Source organism: Salvelinus sp. IW2-2015, linkage group LG25, assembly GCF_002910315.2.
Source record: "Salvelinus sp. IW2-2015 linkage group LG25, ASM291031v2, whole genome shotgun sequence".
Classification (NCBI taxonomy): Eukaryota; Metazoa; Chordata; class Actinopteri; order Salmoniformes; family Salmonidae; genus Salvelinus; species Salvelinus sp. IW2-2015.
The window spans coordinates 5,389,614-5,415,380 of NC_036865.1; the positions used below are offsets into that span (position 1 = coordinate 5,389,614).

The window sequence follows — 25,767 nt, forward strand, 5'->3', positions numbered from 1 at the left end:
GGATGCTCTTCAGACGCATATGMRGTAAATTGCCTCACGAGCTCACATCGCATTCGCATGTGATTGACGCAAACATGTCACATGGCTTGTACTCGCCAATCAAAGTCGAAGACGATGAAGAAACCGTTGAATAATGTAACTCCGGTTGTTGGCTTACACATTCCGCCACTTTCAGCCACGTCATCCGACTGCGAGAACCAGAATTGCCTCACCTTTGTGTGCATATAACCTGAAACATGGCCCACTCAAGTGTGCAACTGCAGCCTGTAATTCGGGGCGTTCCTGCATGTGGCCATCCTTGCATCTACAGGAACGCCCCCCCCCCCTCGAGCATCCCATTGGTTCCTTCATGAACCCCCAAGCAGAACCCCCCTATGAATGTGGGTCAAAAGGGAAATAAAAGTATTATCTGAGTTTTTTCACTCCCGCCTGGCAGGTCTGTTGTTAACAGAACTGCGAGAAAACAGTGCCTAACAGGTGGGGCGAAGGACACTGTATACCGGTCGCCCCCCGCCTCCCGCTAGTACAGCAGGTGGGAGGCTGGAGCGACACAATGTGCTAACTAGCTAGTTTAGTTATACACATTTTTGCTACTGGTGCGTAATAGCTATTGGTAGCTACTGTTGTCGCCTCGCCTCTTCTTCTGTGGGGTTAATCGGCAGTTGGCATCCAATGTTATGGTGCATTACCGCCACCTACTGTACTGGAGTGCCCCTGACTCCCGCCTATGTACTGGAGTCATAGCTTAAAAATGGACCAATAGAAGTATAAAGAGAGGTTCATGCAGATGCAGGAATGCCCACATGCAMGAACGCCCCAAATTGCAGGCTGCAGTTGCACCCTTCTTGGCCCACTACTCGTGTATGATTATTGCAGCGTTGGAACTAGAAAACTCAGCAATTTTCGWCAGTTTCCTAGTTCCGACTAGTACGTGAACGCGGCATACACTGGTGATATATAACTAATTTAACAGATTTGTCATCATCATCATATCTGCTTGGAATGCTAGGTACATCTCATTACATCATGTGACATACAAATATGTATAACTGTATCATGTTCCACTGTAGTGATTTGTGTCTCTTTTAGTCTTTATCTCAGACTTAGCCAGCCATGTAAAACATCCAACAAGGACCTTTTAATTTGATTTAACCTTTATTTAACCATGCAAGTAAATTAAMAACAAATTCTTATTTACAATGTCGTCCCAGCAAGATAATAACACGGCAGCAGCACAAACATTGTTAGGCACAGACAACAGCACAAATTTTAAAAAAAATGGTAGAAACAAACACACATCAAGCGAAGCAGACACAAATTACAGTAAGAGTGTCCATGATTAWGTCTTTGAATGTAGAGATGGAAATAAAAGTGTCAAGTTTGTGGGGGTTTTCCAGCTTGTTCCAGTCACTAGCTGCAGCGAACTGAAAAGAGGTGCAACCCAGGGATGTGTGTGCTTTGGTGACCTTTAACAGAATGTGACTGGCAGAACAGATATATTATGTTTGTTTTGTCATTTAGCAGACACTCTTATCCAGAGCGACTTACAGAAGCAATTAGGGTTAAGTACCTTGCTCAAGGGCACATCGACATATTTTTCACCAAGTCGGCTGAGGGATTCAAACCAGCGACCTTTCGGTTACTGGCCCAGCGCRCTTAACCGCTAGGCTACCTGCTGCCTATGTGGATGATGAGGGTTGTAGTAGGTATCTCAGATAGGGGGAGATTGAGTTAAAGAGGTTTTTATAAATAAGCATCAACCAATTGTCTTGTGCCAGGTATGCAGAGATGGCCAGTCTTATAAGGAGCATTGGTGACAAATCTGATGGCCGGATTTTCTACTTCCGGCGCCGACAGAGATGGTCGCCTCGCTTCGCGTTCCTAGGAAACTATGCAGTATTTTGTTTTTTTACGTGTTATTTCTTACATTGGTACCCCAGGTAATCTTAGGTTTCATTACATACAGTCGGGAGAAACTACTGAATATAAGAGCAACGTCAACTCACTATCATTACGACCAGGAATATGACTCTCCCGAAGCGGATCCTGTGTTTTGCCTTCCACCCAGTACAATGGATCGGATCCCAGCCGGCGACCCTAAACAACGACGCTGTAAAAGGGGCAAACGAAGCGGTCTTCTGGTCAGGCTTCGGAGACGGGCACATCGCGCTCCACTCCCTAGCACTAAACTCGCAATGTCAGTCTCTTGTTAACAAGGTTGATGAAATCCGAGCAAGGGTAGCATTCCAGAGAGACATCAGAGACTGTAACGTTCTTTGCTTCAGGGAACATGGCTCACTCGAGAGACGCTAACGGAGTCGGTGCAGCCAGCTGGTTTCTTCACGCATCACGCCGACAGAGTCAAACATCTTACTGTAAGAAGAGGGGCGGGGGGTATGCCTTATGAATAACGAGACGTGGTGTGATCATAACAACATACAGGAACTCAAGTCATTCTGTTCACCTGACTTAGAATTCCTCACAATCAAATGTCGACCGCATTATCTACCAAGGGAATTCTCTTCGATTATAATCACACGCCGTATATATTCCCCCCAAGCAGACACATCAATGGCCCTGAACGAACTTTATCTGACTCTATGTAAACTGGAAACCACACACCCTGAGGCTGCATCATCGTAGCTGGGGATTTTAACAAGGCTAATCTGAAAACAAAACTCCCTAAATTCTATCAACATATGATTGTGCTACCAGGGCTGGTAAACCCTGGATCATTGTTATCTAACTTCCGCGACGCATAAGGCCTCCCCGCCCTCCTTTCGGAAAAGCTGACACGACTCCATTTTGTTGCTTCCAGCTACAAACAGAAACTAAACAAGAAGCTCCCGCGCTCAGGTCTGTTCAAGCTGGTCCGACCAATCTGATTCCACGCTTCAAGACTGCTTCGATCAAGTGGATTGGGATATGTTCCGCATTGGGTCCACAACAACATTGACCAATACGCTGATTCGGTGAGCGAGTTCATTAAAAGTGCATCAGCGACGTAATACCCACAGCAATGATTAAAACATCCCAAACCAGAAACCGTGGATTGATGGCAGCATTGCGTGAAACTGAAAGCGCGAACCACTGCTTTTAACAGGGCAAGGTGACTGGAAACTGACCGAATACAAACAGTGTAGTATTCCCTCCGAAGGCAATCAAACAAGCCTAAGTGCCAGTATAGAGACAAAGTAGAGTCACAATTCAACAGCTCAGACACAAGAGGTATGTGGCAGGGTCTACAGTCAATCACGGATTACAAAAGAAAACCAGCCCCGTCGCGGACCAGGATGTCTGCTCCCAGACAGACTAAATACTTTTTGCTGTTTGAGGACAATACAGTGCCACTGACACAGCCGCTACCAAAACCTGCGGGCTCTCCTTCACTGCAGCCGAGGTGAGTAAAACATTTAAACGTGTTAACCCTCGAAGCTGCAAGGCCCAACGCATTCCAGCCGTGTCTCAGAGCATGCGCAGACAGCTGGCTGGTGTGTTACGGACATATTCAATCAATCCTTATCCAATCTGCTGTTCCCACATGCTTCAAGAGGGCCACCATTGTTCCTGTCCAAAAGAAAGCTAAAGTAACTGAGCTAAACGACTACCGCCGTAGCACTCACTTCCGTCATCAGAGTGCTTTGAGAGACTAGTCAAGACATATCACCTCCACCCTACCTGACACCCTAGACCCACTCCAATTTGGCTTACCGACCCAATAGGTCCACAGACACGCAATCGCAACCACACTGCACACTTCCCTAACCATCTGGACAAGAGGAATACGTATGTGAGATGCTGTTCATCGACTACAGCTCAGTATTAACACATAGTACCCTCCAAACTCGTCATCAAGCTCGAGACTCTGGGTCTCGACCCCCGCCCTGTGCAACTGGTACTGGACTTCTGACGGGCCGCCCCCAGGTAGTTTGGGTAGTTACAACATCTCTCACCCCGCTGATCCTCAACACTGGGCCCCAAGGGGTGTTCTGAGCCCTTCCCTGTACTCCCGTTTCACCACGACTGCGTGGCCATGCACGCCTCCAAATCAATCATCAAGTTTGCGGACGACACTACAGGTGGTAAGCTTGATTACCATCAACGACGAGACGGCTACAGGGAGTAGGTGAGGGCCCTCGGAGTGTGGTGTCAGGCAAATAACCTCACTCAACGTCACAAAACAAAGGAGATGATTGTGGACTTCAGGAAACAGCAGAGGGAGCACCCCCCTATCCACAGACGGACAGTAGTGAGAGGGTGTAAGTTTTAAGTTCCTCGGTGTACATCACGGCACAACTGAATTGGTCCCCCCACAAGACAGCGTTGTGAAGAAGGCGCAGCAGCGCCTCTTCAACCTCAGGAGGCTGAAGAAATTGGCTTGTCACCAAGCACTCACAAACTTCTACAGATGCACAATCGAGAGCATCCTGTCGGGCTGTATCACCGCCTGGTACGGCAACTGCTCCGCCCACAACGTAAGGTTCTCCAGGGGTATGAGGTCTGCACAACGCATCACCGGGGCAAACTACTGCCCTCCAGGACACCTACACCACCCGGCCACTGCCTGTTCACCCCGCTATCATCCAGAAGGCAAGGTCAGTACAAGGTGCATCAAAGCAGGACCGAGATACTGAAAACCAGCTTCTATCTCAAGGCCATCGACGTTAAACAGCCACCACAACATTTAGTGGCCGCTGCCAACATACTGACTCAACTCCAGCCACTTTAATAATGGGAATTTGATGGAAATGTATGTAAAAAATGTATCACTAGCCACTTTAAACAATGCCACTTAATATAATGTTTACATACCCTACATTACTCATCTCATATACAGTGGGGAGAACAAGTATTTGATACACTGCCGATTTTGCAGGTTTCCTACTTACAAGCATGTGAGGGTCTGTAATTCTATCATGGGTACACTTCAACTATGAGAGACGGAAATCTAAAACAAAAATCCAGAAAATCACATTGTATGATTTTTAAGTAATTAATTGCATTGTATATATTGTGAATGTGTGGGTAGAGTCCAGTGTGTGTGCATAGAGTCAGTGCAGAGAGTCAATGCAGGTAGTCTGGGTTGCCATTTGATTAGCTATTTAGCAGCCTTGTTTGCAGTCTTATGGCTTGGGGGTAGAAGCTGTTCAGGGTCTTGTTGGTTCCAGACTTGGTGCACTCATACCACTTGTGTCACACCCTGGCCTTAGTTATCTTTTGTTTTCTTTATTATTTTAGTTAGGTCAGGGTGTGACATGGGGATGTATGTGTTTTGTATTGTCTAGGGTTTTGGTATGTTTATGGGCAGTGTTCAGTCTAGGTGTTTGTATGTCTATGGTTGCCTAGATTGGTTCTCAATTAGAGACAACTGTCTATCGTTGTCTCTGATTGGGAGCATATTTAGGCAGCCATAGTCATTAGGTAGTTTGTGGGTGATTGTCTATGTCTTTACGTTAGTTGCTTGTGTCTGCACTTTCGTTTTATAGCTTCACGGTCGTTTGTTGTTTTTGTATAGTTTGTCAGTGTTCGTTTCGTGTTCGTCTTCGTTAATAAAAGAAGATGTATTGTTATCACGCTGCGCCTTGGTCCTCCTCTCTTTCACTATACGACGATCGTGACAACTTGCAGTGCTGTAGCAGAGAGAACAGTCTATGGCTTTGGTGTCTGGCGTCTTTGACAATTTTTTGGGCCTTCCTCTGACACTGCCTGATATAGAGGTCCTGGATGGCAGGGAGCTCGYCCTCAATGATGTACTGGGCCGTGCTCCCCACCCTCTGTAGTGCCTTGCAGTCGGGTGCCTTGCAGGGTGCCAAGACACTTGGTCAGCGCCTGCTCTGAGTACGCATCCTGGTATTCCGTCTGGCCCCGCGACCTTGCGAATGTTAACCTGTGTAGCCCTTTCCTGCTGTCAAATGACCTAGTGGCCTCTTAGGTGGAATGTTATTKATATTTTTCAMAATTCCATAATTAATKAACTTTTCATTTTTTAAWGCTGACAATCCAGTGTTTCTATGTCAAACGGTTTTGTTATATTTCAGTTTTCTGTGATGTATATAAAGTGTAATATAGGGATGCAAACTCAAAATTGAATACATTTCAACTCTATATCTGAAATGGTACAGGTATTATTTATTTTAAAGCCCATATACATGTGTAAAGTGTATATTTTTGTATCAAAGTAGATTTGTTTAAGACCACGAACAAACACTCTGTGTGACCCTGATTTAGCCCACTGCAGTAAGAAGTCTTACTCACATTTACAGGGATTACTCACATCGGCTACAGAGAGTGAGATCACACAGTCATCCGGTACAGCTGGGGCTCTCATGCATGGTTCAGTGTTGCCTTGGAGTGAGCATAGAAGACATTTAACTAGTCTGGTAGGCTCGCATCACTGGGCAGCTCTCAGCTGGGTTTCTCTTTGTAATCCGTGATAGTTTGCAAGCCCTGCCACATCCTTCGAGCATCAGAGCCAATGTAGTAGGATTCGATCTTAGTCCTGTATTGATGCTTTGTCTGTTTGATGGCTTGCTGGAGGTCGTAGCAGGATTTCCTTTAGGTGGCCGGATTAGTGTCTCGCTCCTTGAAAGAGGCAGCTCTAGCCTTTAGCTCAGTGCGGATGTTGCCTGTAATCCATGGCTTCTGGTTGTGGTATGTAGAAATGTTCGTCCAAATTGAGGTTAGTGACCGCTGTTCTGATGTCCAGAAGCTGTTTTCGGTCATAGGAATGATGACAGATACATTATGTACAAAAAAGGGGGACATTCTTCCTCCCGAACCACATGAGCTTTGTTTTGGAGGTGTTCAGAACAAGGTTAGGGGCAGAGAAAGCTTGCTGGACACTAATAAAGATTTGTTGTAGAGCGTTCAACATAAAATCCGMGTAGGGGCCAGCTGAGTATAAGACTACATKATTTGCATATAAGTGGATGAGCAAGCTTCCTACTGCCTGAGTTATGTTGTTGATGTAAATTGAAAAACGCGCAGGGTCTAGGATCGAACCTTGGGGTACTCCCTTGGTGACACAGCAGATGTTCTGACTTTACATATTGCACTATTTGAGAGAGGTAGTTAGCAAACCATGCCAAAGACCCTTCAGAGACACCAATACTCCTTATCCGACCCACAATAATGTAATGGTCTACTGTATCGAAAACTTTGGCAAAGGCAATAAAGATAACAGCTCAACATTGCTTAGAGTCAAGGGCAGTGGTGACATCATTTAGGGCCTTTAAGGTTGCAGTGAGAAATCCTTAACTTCAGGATTGGTGGGTCCCTTGCYGGGCGGTTGAGACAGGTTAAAAAGGTGAGATAGGCTCAGCYATAATAGAGGCTGCAACCTTAAAGAAGAAAGGATCTAAACCATCTAACCTAGATGTTTTCTTAGGGTCAGGTTTATMGAGCTCCTTTAGCACCTCAGARTCTGTGACCGTCTTCAGGGAGAAGCTTGGCATGGGAAAAAGAGGGAGGAGCATCAGGGCTAGTCACATTAGAAGGGCTGGGAGATGAGGAAGTGTTGGACGGGCAAGGAGGTGTGGATGAGTCAAATAGAAATCCTGACTTATGGAAGTGGTGATTAAAGAGCTCAGCCATACGTTCCTTGTCAGTAACAACCACATCATCAACATTTAGTGACATAGGCAGCTGTAGGAAGGAGGGTTAATTATCCAGGTATCTCACCATTTTCCAGAAKTTCTTGGGGTTAGACCCAGAGAGAACAGCTCCTTAAAGTAACTGACTTTGGCCTTCCAGATAGCCACGGTGGGAGCTTATCCAAACCCCCCCAAAAATTCCATTAATTTTCCCATAGGCTTTGTCCAATGAACCATGGTGGCGTTATAGTGCCTACAAAAAGACAGCATTACTATTGCTCTCTATTGGGGCTATCAACAATAGACGGGCCAGGGTGTACATGCACATTTCCAGATATCATCAGCAGTAATACAATCAGGGCACAGCAGAAGACAGGGAGAGCTTTGCAGTGTAGATTTTTTATGACATTTGAATGTGCATCAGATGGCAACAAGATKATATTGTACAGCAATTTCATCAGGTAACATGAATGCAAAGRCGGCGAGAGAGGGTTAGAATAGGATGGAAGGACTTGTCTGTGTAACCATGAGTCAGAGTCGTGAGTGTGGAAACAAACATTCCCACTGGGCACAGGCGTCAGTTCAACAGGCGTCAGTTGTCAACTAACGTGAATTCAAATTGAAATCAACAAACAATTTCATTTTTGCTAATTTAACCAGTTTTCCATGTTGATTCAACATCCTCACATTGAATTATTTGGTTGAAATGACATGGAAACAACATTGATTCAACCAGTTTTTGCCCAGTGGGTGGTCTTTCCCACGGTRGGGTAAACAAACAAGTTCATAATCAACAAAGAAGCAGGAGTCATGGAGTAAGATTCATGAGCATCYATCAGGTTTTATTTGTACTTGCAAACATGATTTTGGAATCTGGGGATAATACTAGCCAAAAATAATAGTTTTCAGCAGTAACTTTTCTGTAATCAATACAAAGAATTCACCTAAATTTGACACTTTAAACATTGATTAGTCATCATTCTTCACATTTGTCATTCATAAACCGACAGTCAGCAAATTCATTGCTTCCATCTCTGAGGTTTTGTCATTTGCACATAGGCTACAGCTAGATAATAATGCATTGGATAATAATGAAACCCCCCCCCCCTTCGGCTAAGTAACTGCTTAACTTTACTAACAATGTAACGTTTATCTGATATTAGGTCAATGATTGGACCATGTGATTGAAGGTCATCCTACTGATTTGCCATAAGGTAAAGTGACACATTTATGTGCAAACTGTGCATCTAGGATTTGCGGTCCTCTAGATGTGTTGAAACACTTGATGTCCAAAGGCTCTTCTGCATAGGTCACTGGATTAGGGGGCCAATGTATGTACAAATTCCCTGTAACAATATGGATGAAAACATTTMTACGTTTATTGTTAGAATGAAATGATTTAGAATCAGAATTGCAATTTTTGCCAAATAGAAATTGCAACTGAAGAGTTGACAAGATTTTCTAACCGGATGATGTCTGGCAGGTGAGGGTCTTTGTATAATCCATTGTGATGGTACCCAAGGGATCCGGCAAACGGTARCATCTTCACTTGATTTTCGGAGTTCTGGGCGCTCTGTGCTATTTCATACAGCTTGATAGGAACACAACAAAGAATTAGGGGTGGAAACTWTCTTTATTGTAAATATCATGTTTCCAGGAACTCTTCTTGATATATATTCATTCAACCCATACAGATAATATCAGAAATGTTGCTTGGGATACTATGGACAGATGACAATAGAGAAATGATTGTSAGTTACAGTAAAAGTATCATGCCACACCTGCTGAGCCATGTGGATGGGCACTATGTGGTCATCCTCTGCATGAAGGATCAGAAGACGACTCCTCATCCTCTTCAAGCTGTGGAGAATTGATGAAGCATCGCTTTTCATGAACAGTCAACCTCAATCTCTCGGAACGATTCTCAAACACATTTGGTTGCAGTGCATTCAGAAAGTATTCATACCCCTTGACTTATTCCACATTTTGTTGTGGTAAAGCCTGAATGTGATCAAGACTAAGGAGATGATTGTGGACTACAGGAAAAGGAAGACCGTTCTCATCGACAGGGCTGTAGTGGAGCAGGTAGAGAGCTTCAGGTTCCTTGGTGTCCACATCACCAACAAACTAACATGGTCCAAGCACACCAAGGCAGTCGTGAAGAGGGCACGACAAAACCTATTCCCCCTCAGGAGACTGAAAATATTTGGTATTGACTCTGTACCGGTACCCTCTGTATATAGCCTCGCTATTGTTATTTTACTGRTGCTCTTTAATTATATGTTACTTTTATTTATTTTCTTTTTTTAGGTATCTTTCTTAAAACTGCATTGTTGGTTAAGGGCTTGTAAGTAAGCATTTCACTGTAAGGTCTACAGCTGTTGTATTCGGCGCATMTGACAAATACAATTTGATTTGATTTTAATTGAATTCAACATTTCTTTCACCCATCTACCCCATAATGACAAAGTGAAAACATGTTTTTAGGAATGTTAGCAAATTTATTTAAAAATTAAATACAGAAATATCTAATTTACATAAGTATTCACAACTCTGAGTCAATACATGTTAGAATATATATATATATATATTTTTTAAAATCCTATTCCTTGCCAATGACAAGCATACCCATAACATGATGCAGCCACCACCATGCTTAAAAATATGAAGAGTGGTACTTAGTGATGTGTTGATTTGCCCAAACATAATGTTTGTATTCAGGACATTAAGTTAATTTCTTTGCCACATTTTTGCAGTTTTACTTTAGTGCTTCATTGGAAACATGTTTTGGAATATTTTTATTCTGTATATGCTTCCTTCTTTTCACTCTGTCGTTTAGGTTAGTTTGTGGAGCAACTAGAATGTTGTTGATTCATAGTCAGTTTTCTTCTATCACAGCCATTACTCTGTAACTGTTTTAAAGTCACCTTGGCCTCACGGTGAAATCCCTGAGCAGTTTCCTTCCTCTCCGGAACTAAATTCAGAAGGACGTCTGTATCTGTATAGTGACTGGGGTGTATTGATACACCATCCAAAGTGTAATTAATAACTTCACACATGCTCAAAAGGAAATTCAATGTCTGCTTTTTTTACCAATCTACCAATGGGTGCCCTTCTTTGCTAGAAATTTGAAAAGTCTGTGTTTGCAATTCACAGAAAGGAGGTAGTCATTCAAAAATCACATTACACACTGTTATTGCAACTTATATGTGACTTTTTAAGCACATTTTTACTGCTGAACTTATTTAGGCTTGCCATAACAAAGGGGTGGAATACTTATTGACTCGAGACATTTCAGCTTTTCATTTGAATTAATTTGTAAAAAACTTTGTAAACATTATTCCACTTTGGCATTATGGGGTATTGTGTGTAGGCCAGTGACATAAAATCTCAATTTAATCCATTTTGAATTCAGGCTGTAACACAACCAATTGTGGAAAAGTAAAGGTGTGAATACTTTCTGAAGGCACCGTACAGTTGTTATTTTTGATTTGATTTGTTATCGCATATTGCAAACCTGTATTAATAATCTCAGAATTAAAGGATGATAAGTACACTGAAAAGTTGCATAAACCAAAATAAATTTACAACAAAATGTTTTGTTTTCATTTGAATCTAAATCGAGAAAATACGTACTTTTCATCATTAGGGAAGATGATATTGTTTTCTCCCATTGTGTCCAGGAAAAAYTACTCAAAACCTGGGAACGTCCAATAAAACTGAGGACACAAGGACAATTAAAGAGGAAGAGAAGTGCAGTTTAGTACATTAATAAATTCTAAATCYTGACGTTTTAAGATGTACTGTATCGCCATGGAGAGGAGGGTATGTGAGTCTTACCCAGCCAAACGGATGATGGGCACCCCCCTGTCGAATGTTGGTGTARGCTCCCTCAATGATCACACCATCAACAACAATCCCTGATAAAAGCAAAATATTCTGAGTCTAAAGTACATCAGATCAACTTCCATGAACTGAGTCACACAAAAAACATTCATGAAATGTGTATTGTACTGTAACTAGAGGGTATAAAAAGTTGAATGGGTTCAGTAAAGCCTACCGTGTTCAATTAGTTTGACGGCAGTGTTAGTGGCCACTCTGTACAAACATGAGGGGTAAAATGGTGTTTACTGATCATGTCTCGTACTTTGAGTCACTGACAAAATGTTCTGTCATATTTCTAATTATTGATTGGAGTATTTCAATCATCACCGTTAGTGGTGGTAGATTAGTAGTAGTAGTAGTAGTAGTGACAGATTCTCTAACTTAAACATCCCACAAATATATATATTGTGTATGAGGGGTGGAACAAGCAAAAAATGAAACAAATAAGTGTTAATTTAAAAATGTTTTGTCACATACACCTGATAGGTGCAGGGAAATGTTTTTTTTTTTTTTACAGGGTCAGCCATAGTAGTATGGCGCACCTATCGCAAATTAGGGTGCAAATTAAGTGTGCAAATTAAGTGCATTGCTCAAGAGCACATCAACAGATTTCTAACCTTGTCGACTTGGGTATTCGAACCAGCAACCTTTCGGTTACTGCTAGGATAACTGCCGTCCAGTCTCTTGAATGGACAATGCTTACTTTTCAAATCAAACAAACAGTTAAATATGATATGATTTAAATCATGAAAAGCCTACCAGTGGAATGAAATACATATSTATTTGGAGTGTAAGGCAAAGGTAATCAAAGGTACAGGTCAAGCTAATCAAGGTACAGTGGGGCAAAAAAGTATTTAGTCAGCAATTGTGCACAGATTCCCCCCTTAAAAAGATGAGAGAGGCCTGTAATTTTCATCATAGGTACACTTCAACTATGACAAGACAAAATGAGAAAAAAAAATCCAGAAAATCACATTGTAGGATTTTTTAATGAATTTATTTGCAAATTATGGTGGAAAATAAGTATTTGGTCACTACAACACAAGCAAGATTTCTGGCTCTCACAGACCTGTAACTTCTTCTTTAAGAGGCTCCTCTGTCCTCCACTCGTTACCTGTATTAATGGCACCTGTTTGAACTTGTTATCAGTATAAAAGACACCTGTCCACAAACCTCAAACAGTCACACTCCAAACTCCACTATGGCCAAGACCAAAAGAGCTGTCAAAGGACACCAGAAACAAAATATGGAGCCCTGCACCAGGCTGGGAAGACTGAATCTGCAATAGGTAAGCAGCTTGGTTTGAAGAAATCAACTGTGGGAGCAATTATTAGGAAATGGAAGACATACAAGACCACTGATAATTCCCCTCGATCTGGGGCTCCACGCAAGATCTCACCCCGTGGGGTCAAAATGATCACAAGAAGGCGAGCAAAAAATCCCAGAACCACACGGGGGGACCTAGTGAATGACCTGCAGAGAGCTGGGACCAAAGTAACAAAGCCTACCATGCCAAGGGCATTGAAGATGAAACGTGGCTGGGTCTTTCCAGCATGACAATGATCCCAAACACACCGCCGGGCAACGAAGGAGTGCCTTCGTAAGAAGCATTTCAAGGTCCTGGAGTGGCCTAGCCAGTCTCCAGATCTCAACCCCATAGAAAATCTTTGGAGGGAGTTGAAAGTCCATGTTGCCCAGCAAAGCCCACCAAACATCACTGCTCTAGAGGAGATCTGCATGGAGGAATGGCCAAAATACCAGCAACAGTGTGTGAAAACCTTGTGAAGACTTACAGAAAACGTTTGACCTCTGTCATTGCCAACAAAGGGTATATAACAAAGTATTGAGATAAACTTTTGTTTTGACCAATACTTATTTTCCACCATAATTTGCAAATAAATCATATAAAATCCTACAATGTGATTTTCTAGATTTTTCCCCCTCATTTTGTCTGTCATAGTTGAAGTGTACCTATGATGAAAATTACAGGCCTCTCTCATCTTTTTAAGTGGGAGAACTTGCACATTGGTGGCTGACAATACTTTTTTGCCCCACTGTAAATGTAAAAACGTTCAAAGTAATCATAGGTAATATTGTGTTTGCTTGCTTAGTAACAGACACAATATTACCTTTGATTACTGTTATGGAATATTAATGTTTGGGCTTTTCTTATAACTCATTTCTGTGTTCTATTCATTGCTTGTTCAATAGACCAATTTCTGTGTTTGCGTGCAAGTGGCTGACTAGAAATCCTCACTATCAGTAGCGTGCAATTTGGCAGTACGCCCAGACCTTGTTTTGAGAATGAAAGATATCCAGTTTCAAGGTCTCAGAGAGAGGAGAAGCCTGGTCAGGTATTGGTCTGTCACATGTTATGAAACAGTATTGGTTTGTTCACATGGATGAAACAAAAAAGGATAATGATTAATTAATTATGCAATATAACTTGTTCTGTGTATCACCGTATATAAGACAACTGCTGGGACTGCCCAGGTAGAGCTCCTGATTGACATGTGTACTGTGGTGCATTGAGTTGGTTGGAACCTCTCCAGCGCGCTGAAAATAAAGAAAGATTAATTTCAGATTGACTTTGAGTGTCCCTGTGTAAGAATTTCCACGACATTACCTTTAACAGATAAAGGATCGTCATTTGAGCCAGTTTGCTACTGTCACGATTGTCGTAATAACATTCGGACCAAAGCGCAGCGTGATATTGGTTCCACATGTTTATTGAATGAAACGCACAAAAAAACAATAAGAGCGACCGAAACGTGAAAGTAAATGAAGTGCTCACAGGCAACTACACATAAACAAGATCCCACAAAACACAGTGGGGAAATGGCTGCCTAAATATGATCCCCAATTAGAGGCAWCGATTACCAGCTGCCTCTAATTGGGATCCATACAACTCGCCAACATAGACATACAATGACTAGAACACCCCCCTAGTCACYCCCTGACRTACTATACCATAGAGAAACAAGGGCTCTCTATGGTCAGGGCGTGACAGCTACATCAGGAAAATAATCCTGCAGTAACAGGAAATGTGAATWATTATGTGGATTATAATTAATGGACATTTTCTAGTGGTTGATTCATTTTTTGTTAGGTCAGATCAAGTCTGACATTTTAAAGTGGAAATCACGAACTTTAGAAMTCTTTATAACACTCAAATACACTACAAGTTTGCATTTCCTGCTGAGCAGGAAKATTCTCAGCAACAAAACAGTGATCAAATTCAGAATCCTACATCTGTACCGTTGCTCTACACCCCAATTTTATTAAAATTTCATTACATTTAATTTGAAGGTTTTCATGATTCGAATCGTGGTTATATGATTTGACTGTTATTTGTTTGATTTGAAAGCTCACATTYCTCATTTAAGAGACTCCAGTGTATAGATTAATTTAAAGCTTGCTTGTATCATTAGATTTTTTCCCACCCCTCAGAATTGTTTGAAACATTGCATCAGATCTGGGATAACTACAGTGCATTTGGCAAGTATTCAGACCCCTTGACTTTTTCCACATTATGTTCCATTAAAGCCTTATTCTAAAATGGATTAAATATTGTTTTCCCCCTTATCAATCTACACACAATACCCCATAATAACAAAGCAAAAACAGGTTTTTAGAAATATTTGCAAAAAATAAAAAATGAAATATTACATTTACATAAGTATTCCGACTGTTTACTCAGTACTTTGTTGAAGCACCTTCGGCAGCAATTACAGCCTCAAGTCGTCTTGGGTATGACGCTACAAGCGTGGCACACCTGTATTTGGGGAGTTTCTCCCATTATTCTCTGCAGATCCTCTCAAGCTCTGTCAGGTTGGATGGGAAGCATCGCTGCACGACTATTTTCAGGTCTCTCCAGAGATGTTCGATCGGGTTCAAGTCTGGGCTCTGACTGGGCCACTCAAGGACATTCAAAGACTCCTGCGTTGTCTTGGCTGTGTGCTAAGGGTCGTAGTCCTGTTGGAAGGTGAACCTATGCCCCAGTCTGAGGTCCTGAGCGCTCTGGAGCAGGTTTTCATCAAGGATCTCTGTACTTTACCTCGTTCATTTTCCCATCGATCCTGAGTGGTCTCCTAGTCCCTGCCGTTGAAAAAAATGCTGCAGAGATGGAGAGATGGTGGTCCTTCTGGAGGTTTCTCCCATCTCCACAAAGGAACTCTGGAGCTCTGTCAGAGTGATCCTCGGGTTCTTGGCCACCTCCCTGACTAAGGCCCTTCTCCCCCGATTGCTCAGTTTGGCTGGGCGGCCAGCTTTAGGAAGAGTCCTGGTGGTTCCAAACTTCTTCCATTTAAGAATGATGGAGGCCACTATGTTCTTGGGGAGCTTCAATGCTGCAGACATTTTTTGGTACCCTTCCCCAGATCTGTGACTCGACACAATCCTGTCTTGGAGCTCTACGGACAATTCCTTCGACCTTATGGCTTGGTTTTGCTCTGACATGTCTGTCAACTGTGGGTCCTTATATAGACAGGTGTGCCTTTTCAAATCATGTCCAATCAATTGAATTTACCACAGGTGGACTCCAATCAAGTTGTAGAAACATCTCGAGGATGATCAATGGAAGCAGGATGCACCTGAGCTTAATTTTGAGTCTCATAGCAAAGGTTCTGAATACTTATGTAAATAAAGTATTTCTGTTTTTATTTGTACATTTGTAAAAGTTTCTAAAAACCTGTTTTRGTGCTGTCATTATGGGCTATTCTGTGTAGATTGATGAAGAAAATGTTTTATTTWATCTATTTTAGAATAYGGCTGTAACGTAACAAAATGTGGAAAAAGGGAAGGGGTCTGAATACTTTCTGAATGCACTGTATAGTTTTAACTATGCTTTGTGGAAAGTAACTCGTTTTGGGGGGAATAAATAGTTACTTTGACTACAACTATTTGAATACAAATCACAAAAAATMACTACTWTTTAAAACTATTTGAATACAGATATGAGAAAACAACTACTTAAAAAAACATTTGAATACAGACTTCTGGGAGTGACMACTTTTCAGAAACTATTGGAATTGGCTGCCTTCAACTAATGGCACAGTTGTATGGAACTGCATATAGAAAGAGAATGAATAGAACACAATCTCCTATGGTYTTCCAATCTGACAGTCATATTTGATCTACACAATACATTTATATCGGAACATTCTGTAAATGTAAATTCTCCTGAATGTCCATTGCCTCAGGTGTACATAATCAAGTCTAACCAATTATATTTAGTACATATGTATAAATAAGTTGTGAGTGACTCTTTCAACATGCCACTGAAAAAGGTCGAAAGCAGCAATTCATTTTATGATACCTGAAAATACTGAAGAGAAATTCAAAGGAATTTTTGCAAACATTGCAAACAGCAAGTTGGATGCTTAGCAACTTAGAACTTGTTTGTCCATCTGAGGGGAATGGTTCCTATTTCAAACACACACTATACCATCTTTAAAGGGATACTRTACACTGAATTTCACTCGAAATACAAACTAACATGATTTTCCACCTACCTTGGCTGTAGTTAATTCAAGAAGGCCGTTTTTGGATATTTTTTAATACTTAATAGAGCAACATTTTATTAGTATGCTGTTACATGATACTTTGGTAATTGCATTTTAATTACATAGCAATGAGCTGAGCATTTTTGAAAGTACAGTACACAGGAAAAGTGACTGTTCCTTATTCAACTTATGCAATCACTCCATTATTATTCAATTATAAAGCAATTTCCAAAGTTCTATGTAACAACTATGTTGCTATTTTAATAATCACAAAGGTACTAGTACTACACATGTATAAGAACTTGATGTCTCACTCACTATGAAAATACATTTGTTAGTAATTTTGAAAAGTGCAAAAGTGGTCTACTCTAATGTTGAGGTGATTGATTCCATGTCCCTCATGTATTCTAGGCTATAAATTATATTAAGATTCATATCTATATCGGAGAGCCCTCCAAACCATGTGCTAATGATGATATATTTAGACTAATTCAACTAACTGTTCTTCATCAAATACTTGGCAGCCATCAAATGCATCATTTCTTTTCTCCAAATACCTTCAAATATTATTTGGTTTTCTGAGAGGTATTCAAAATACTTTAAAATATTATGTTTTTTTGAGACATGTATTTGAATATTAAAGAAAATAGTTGCCTTTTAGTTGAAACTCTCTATAAACTATWTTAGACTACCTTGAGTATTTGAAAAGTTAGTATTTTAAAATAAACTTCCAAATACAACTATTGTTTGCCCAGGTCTGCTGCGCCATGACATAAATAATAATTTCCACTCGCTTATCTCATCTCTACAAACTGAACCATTCACCTGAAGGCCCACGTTTGGTCACTCACCCAGTGCCAAGAGAGTGTCCCCATAATACCACCAGACTGCTTCCACTGCGGGCTTTTACCCACTGGTACAAGTAGAGGGCGTCAGTGGTTAGACCAACTTCAGTGGGCTCTCCGGTGGAGTCCCCAAAACCTGTTAGAGTTTCATATATCAATGGTTGTTCATTATGCAAACATACTAGACTATGTATAGGCCTATCATGTCATGTCTGTCTGCCTGAGGTAAACTTAATGCAGAGTTGTGCAATGATTTGTATATGACCACAAGGGGGCAGTCACAGCGAACCCACACCAGAGGGTGAGCTCTACTGCAGTGTAAGGAATTGGGAGTTGGTTATCGGACTCTCTTCACAGCAAGCAAGGTAAAATAACACTGTCACACCACAAAATGTAGACTAATGCTCGGTTATCAAGGATGTGTGTAACGATTATACAAATTTATTCAGACTAAATAAATAAAGCAAATATGTTTCAACAGTCTAGTCAAATGTAAGTTTAACCAACCTCTGTAGTCCAAAGCCAAAACATGGTAACCTATTGCACTCAGCACCTGTGGACACAAAGACCAATCACCAATTTATCAATCACCAATGTCATTTTCTGCCATGATGAAGTAACTTTTGATGTAGTCGACAGTCACTTACACGTATTAATCCCACGCGGTGACTTGCTGCCCTGTTTGAAAGAATGTGTACTTTTAGATTCAAAGTGAGAACAATACTATTGTATAGGAATCCATTGTTCTTGCTACCTTGTGCCTCCATTGCCATGGAGATAAATGATAATCGGAATTCCAGCTCCCAAAGAATCTTGGTACCATTCCAAGTCCTTTCCCTGTGCCTCCTTCCACTGACTTTCAGGGACTGTGTGCCTTGAAGATATTGTACAGTGAGACAACACTTGTAAGTAACAACATTAGGAAGTGACAACACGTGGAAGGGACGATGTATAGACTTTGATGTTTAAAGTTCAATGCTGTCTTTATAAAAGCTATACTGTCCAATGGCAGTGAGTGTACTTCCGAAGTAAGGTAGGTAGGCTACATTACCCTACTCACAAAGTAACCTGGAGAAAGCCTACTCACCAAACACCCAATGAGATCCCTTGCTCAGATTTAAGGTACATGTTCACAGTGTGGTTAAGATACAGGTCAGCTGGCTGGCTAAGGTTGACGAAGAATGGGACCCTGACTAAAAACAAGGAGAGAAACAGACGATACGTTATATGATTTGTTATTCCTGATTTGTCCAGTATTTTGGATAATTATCATGATTAGCTTACACTCACCTCTGTGAGAATACACCAGGTGTTTTATGATGTCAGGGAACAGTCGCATCATGAAAGGCACAGAAACATAAATGACACATACAACCAGGAGACCTCTTTTGACCCACCACAACAAACGGGAGCTAGGTCTGAGAGATAGAGAGAGAGAGACAAAAAGCGTCAACATTGCAATGACAAAGGTCCATGCTGTGTCAGCAGACCTTACTGGATATTGGCATTGAAGCGCATTTTAGGCCAATAATAGGGCGCAATAGTTATGGAGTCTTTTTGTAGGCGCTAATGGAGACTAACTCCGCYATGGCTCGTTGGCCAAAGCCTATGGAGAAATAAATGGGCTTTTGGATGAACACAGAGAATAAGGTCTGTGGCAAACATAAGCTTAGAAGGTCTTATACGTTTTGTTCTATGAGATAATATTCAACAACAAACATCACTTTTTTAATTTGGAAGCTTATGTAATCAAAATAAGCACATAAAGGCTTCATAATTAATAAAGGTCATGTTAACTGGCTGATATTATCTGATAGAACAAAACGAATAAGATCTCCTAAAGGCGTCTACGGAGCCGACGGAGCAGCGCAGTGTCATTTTACGTCACAAAATGGGCTGCTCCTTGTATGCACAAGTGCGACCCAAGAAATTTGGAACGCAGCGTATAGCTCCTTGAGCAGACTTGAGGGGCAGTATTGAGGAAGTTTTGCAACGGAAGTGCTGTCCCTGTGTCTACATCACAACCCTTATGGTACTTATAAACACGGAAGCAATGGACATGCTCCTACTGTTACTCTACTTTGCTTTTATTTTCGACTGTCGCTACACTCAATTACAGTGAGTTCTGAAAGTCCTCAGACCCCTTGACCTTTTCCACATTTTGTTACGTTACAGCCTTATTTTAAAATGGATTCAATTATGATTTTTTCCCACTCATCAACTTACACAAAATACCCCACACTGACAAAGCAAAAACTGGTTCAGAAATGTTTGCTAATTAAAAAAATAAATAACTGAAATAGCTTATTTACATAATTATTCAGACTCTTTACTATGAGACTCGATAATTGAGCTCAGGTGCATCCTGTTTCCATTGATCATGTGGCGGTTCATTTATTTACTATCAAATGAGGAGACAAACTTATCACACAAGTCAGAGTTATACTTAAACTAAATCTTTAATAATGAGAGCTTTGCAATAGCAATGACTTGTCAACGATTCACCATTTCTAATGATCCGTTGAGAGTGGCAAGACAAAAGTACAAAGGTCTTTTATAGCCAAGATACACCCCTTCCAACATACATGACGAACAACAGATACATAGAACGGGTCACAAGGTGAGACTTTTTAAATGAGAAAGGAGTATCCCGTAGCCAGATAGCATTCGCTATAAATTATCATTCAGTTTGGTCCCTAAGACGAGGTTCCTATCTCGTTCCTGTTACTCCTAGCACAAAAACACCAACTCGACAATTGATTTATGCCATTGGTCAACTCCAGACACTACCACACACATCCCCCAAGGCCAAAGGAGGGAGTGACTGGCACACAAACATTGTGGAAACCAGTAATTGGTTCCCCATTAATCACGCCATCCCTTCATATGGTTTAGAATAGGTAAAGACACATTCACATATGAAGACATTGTTCCCTCCTGTCCTCTTCCCTTTCTGATATTCTGCATAGCACCAGGGACATGTAAAAGACAAGCCTGACCTCTCCACTCTCTGGGCCCCAGGTGACTGAGCCCCAGCTGAGGGAAGAAGTGCAACTGCCAACACCAGAGTCCGAAGGGACACATTCTAATAACAAGTATATCACATAAGCATATTATGCAGATAAGACATCTTAATTATCTATGTTACCCAACTAATTCTGATTCTTCCGCCACAATCATCCRTGAGATGTTTCTACAACTTGGAATTCAATTGATTGGCCATGATTTGGAAAGGGGTACACCTGTCTATATAAGATCCCACAGTTGACAGTGCATGTCAGAGCAAGAAATAAGCCATGAGGTCGAAGGAATTGTCCGTAGAGATCCGAGACAGGATTGTGTCGAGGCATAGATCTGGGGAAGTGTACCAAAAAATGTCTGCAGCATTGAAGGTCCCCAAGAACACAGTGGCCTCCACCATTCTTAAATGGAAGAACCACCAAGTTCTTCCTTCAGTTTGGAACCACCAAGACTCTTCCTAGAGCTGGCCGCCCGGCCAAACTGAGCAATCGGGGGAAAAGGGCCTTGGTCAGGGYGGTGACCAAGAGCCGATGGTCACTCTGATAGAGCTCCAGAGTTCCTCTATAGAGATGGGAGAAACTTCCAGAAGGACAACCATCTCTGCAGCACTCCACCAATCAGGCCTTAATGGTAGAGTGGCCAGACGGAAGCCACTCCTCAGTAAAATGCAGATGACAGCCRGCTTGGAGTWTGAAAAAAGGCACCTAAATCTAAGACCATGAGAAACAAGATTCTCTAGTCTGATGAAACCAAGATTGAGGACAGCCAAGAGACCGAGCAGAGGCCAAATGGTCCATCAACAGGTGGACATCATCTCCCCGACCTGGCTCATCACTTCCCTGGCCCTTCTCACCAACGCACCTTCCAGACGCGCCATCGCTCTCTGACCTCCGCCCCATCTGTCCAGCTCCAGTGGTCGAAGAGGACGACAGATGAGAGTCCTTTGGAAGCTGAAATAATGCAACGGCGACAGAGTCCAGCAAGTGCCCTCTGACGCCATTGAACCATGGATGGCGCGTCTTCCTCCTGACAACCATATTGCATTTGTCAGGGACATGACATTGAACTTTTTCAGGATCATCTAACAGTACCTTGAGTCCGCTCCGTCCGGTTCCGAGTGCGACAACCTACATCTCAACCCAAAAACTGAACCCAGGTCTCCCCAAAAACGGATGTTGGGTGCTCAAATCATTTGTGTAGATGTTGGTGGTGAACACGTTTTTCTGTATTATATATATTTTTTCTTATTCATAAGTTATGTTGGTGGGTAATTTACTAGTTTGCCTTTGCAAATTTCCCCTCTTGTGATATTTTGTTCATCGAAAGAAAGAAATTTCTAGCAAAAGGTCAGCAAATCTCTTTATCTGGGTATTTATACATATACGGCAGAAAATATTGCTGTATTCTGAAGCAGTCACTCAGTAAGCTTGTAGCACTTTGTACATGGGCTATGTGGGGGTCTGTTCTTATTGTCTACAGTTGGACAGCCCTTCTCACCCATGTGCCATAGCAGGGAGGTCCTCATTGAAATGGTTGAAAGGCCACTACACAGCTTGTACATAGCCATGCAGATTGGGTTATTGTTTACAGCTGGACGGGCATTCTAACCAACGTACCATAGCAGGAAGATCCTCATTTAAAATGGTTAAAAGGCCACTAGGCCTAGGTGGCGACCCATCATTCACCTGTTTTGAGCTCCACATGTTTGCCTGTTTTGCATGTAATTTTGGCATTAATACATGTCACATATTAGTTTGCAAACAATGTAAATAAAAAAAGTATCATTGAGTTTATAAAGCTGCATACAAACATGGTCTCTTTTTCTCTTTCTTGAGTAAGGCAGCTCCAAAATGCAGGTTTCAGCCTAGCTCAGTGCTTTCTGTGGTGGTGGGGAAGCCAGCGGAAAATACGGAGCGTAGGGGTTGATAATGTTCTCTAGTCGTGCCGTGATTGGCTCAGTGTTCTGCCACTCATGGGGACACTACGTCACTGCAAAATCTACGGGGAGAGCTCGAAAATTCAAGCCCCTTGGGTGTTGCCATAGAGTTACATTAGAAGTGCCCATCCAAGAAGGCTCAAGGTCATTGGCCACAGATAAAATGACGTCAATTCACGTTATATCTACCGTAGCTTTGATTGGACTGACGATGTCAACATCATACTTCAAAATCTTAGTTAGCAAGCTATAAGTCATCATCATGAATCAAGTCGACAATCTATTGGCAAATCCTTTTCAATCCTTGTCATATGAAGAGAAGTTATGAAGAGAAATTATAGATAAAATGAATCGGTGCTCATTGGTCATTAAACAAACTTTACACAAGTAGGAAATCGCAAATTCAACAATGAGTGGTTTGGAAGGAATRAGTGGCTAACTGCAAGCATTGCAAAGCAATCACTAGCCTACTATTCAGTGGAGTGGGTGTGTGGTCCAAGTCTGGGATTAAGGGTCTCTTTTCCAAGCTTAAAAGGATAAACATTCAACATTGGCCATGCTGTCAATCCAGCATGACTTCTGCTGCGTTCAAAATTACTGGAAATCTCAGACTTCAGTGAGTTCAAGACAACTGGGAACTGAGAAAAAACAAGCTCAGGCTGGAAAAATAAGTTTTGAATGGTCATCCAACTCAGAATTCCAAGTCGGGAACTCTGGCCTCTTTCAAGAGCTCCGACCTGAAGATCACTGACGTCATGATTAGACCTTGTTTTATTCCGAGTTCCCAGTCTTGAAAGCACCATAAATRCAGAAAATGCCAGACTTTGGCGACAAAGTTTGATGACAAATTTGCCCACGAAGGACAGCCGTTCCACCTTCCTGTTCAAGTGAGCACAGCACAACAAGGTGAGTCCAAAAATATATTGTATACTGCTGCATAAATTATGTAATATGCCAGGGAGACATGTATASCATAGCTAAGAAAGTAATGCTGAGTGTATGTTTTTTTATTTTTCCATTATTTAACTAGGCAAGTCAGTTAAGAACAAATTATTATTTACAATGAGAGCCTACTGGGGAACAGTGTGTTAACTGCCTTGTTCAGGGGCAGAACGACAGATGTTTACCGTGTCAGCTCTGGGATTTGATACAGCAACTTTTGGTTACTGGCCTAATGCTCTAACCCCTAGGCTACCTGTTATGTAGTAAGCTGTAAGTAACCCATGATCCTCACCCTAATAATTTAGTCCCTTTCCTCCTCATAACTTAGCCTACTGTTCTGACTTGGTGGTGCACATGTAGCCTATAGCCTGTTTTAGAGAAATGTKATCAATGAATATTGTAAGAGCTTTCATTGTCTGCTTATATGCCCCCTTTATTTATCGTACAGTTCTGACTTGGTGTACACGGAGAATACTGTAAGAACGGCCCATTTTCTGAATTCTGTCGCTCTACATTTCAAAAGTGCTGAACAAATACCTATTTTGACTGTCCATCCTAGCTCGCTCATTAATGTCTTCATCGAAATTACGGATTGCCTCTCATCGTCCCCTTATGCCATAGTTTGTACATCTCAATTTTCAGTAGAAACAACATTTGTTTAKGCAAGTCAGTCATATCAGCAATGTTTTTTTAAGGCAGTAAATGKGGCTGAATGAATTGTTTCGCTGCCAGTGTAGCAGTGGTAACGTGTTTGGGCTGCTGTTAGGACAGCTTTATGTAGGCCCTAACCGTTTGTCACCGTTATAGTTCAATTAATGTATTGTTTAGTGTTGTATAGGGTAGTGGCTTTGCTGGCATGCATCAACAAAAAAATGGTGCGTTTGCTCCACCAAGATTTACATTATAAATCGCCACTGCTCAGACCTTATTTTCATTCGGSCTTTATCCCAAAACCTCATTAATTTCCCGCATAGGAATGGCTGAACGAACCCGAGGTTTCATTTCTGTTTTTTAGTACTACAAACTGGCGTGCTCCTAACAGGCGTATTTATTTACTATACTCTAGTCTAGAGAGCATAACTTTACGCAATTGTACCTCGGCTGCGTACTCGATGACACACCAGCTTCATCTCCGGCAGTCTTCTGCTTCTTGGAGTCACGGTCACCAGTCCTCTTCCTCATCCTGAGACGTTTACTAAACTATTTYCTATATGAGCCTCCAGTCCTCTGCATAACCAATGCAGCCGGTAAAAACACTGRCGTGAAACAATATGGTCTGATCTAGATTGACATATAGGCTTTGTGACTAACTACTGGACTTTGTCTTTGTCGCCAACTGTACGTCTGTTCTTTTGTCGAATGCTGCGTTCGTAACCAAGTGGGAAGTTAGCACTATAGAGTTWGAGGACTCTAGATGAWWAAACCTGTTTGTCATTGAGGGCTTCCACCATTTCCCACTAGCAATTTCCAGTTAGAGGGCCATACAAATGGATTTTTCCCCAGTCCTATGTGGTAAACAGAGAACCAACGAGATATAATTTTTATATATGTCCTATGATGGCATTTGTGAGCACACAAGCAGCGCCATTGAGGCTATCTCCATTTCAATGTAGTCCGGTTTCTTCATTTACTGCTTCTATGAGTTGGTAAACAAACTGAAAGGTTGAATACTGCCACCTAGAGTGCGTTATTTGAACAGTTATGAAGCTAAGGATCACGATTTACTACCACCCACAATTATGTAATATTTGCTCACAAGTGTAATTCATTGGCTGATCCCTTATGGTGACCCGGATGGAATAATGGGATCATTCCTTCAAACATAGGAAGTCCCACCCAGTTGACTACTTTACAATGGTTTAAGCCCTCAATGGTAATGTCCATGTGAAAACATGTTTAATCTATCTAGTCTCCTCTATCTAACTCTAKGGTGGTACATTCCCACTTCCCAATTGGTTATGAATGCAGCATAACTCATAGGCTCTATYATATGTGGTCAAAGATCGCGGATAAAGTCAGTTCCTGTCTGCTTAAGGGGGTGG

General features: G+C 41.7%; 1 pseudogene; it reads right to left on the reverse strand.

Annotated features, from left to right (window-relative positions):
* Positions 1–8,408: 8,408 nt before the first annotated feature.
* LOC111951862 (lysophosphatidylserine lipase ABHD12-like) lies at positions 8,409–25,086 on the reverse strand (annotated as a pseudogene).
* Positions 25,087–25,767: the final 681 nt, after the last annotated feature.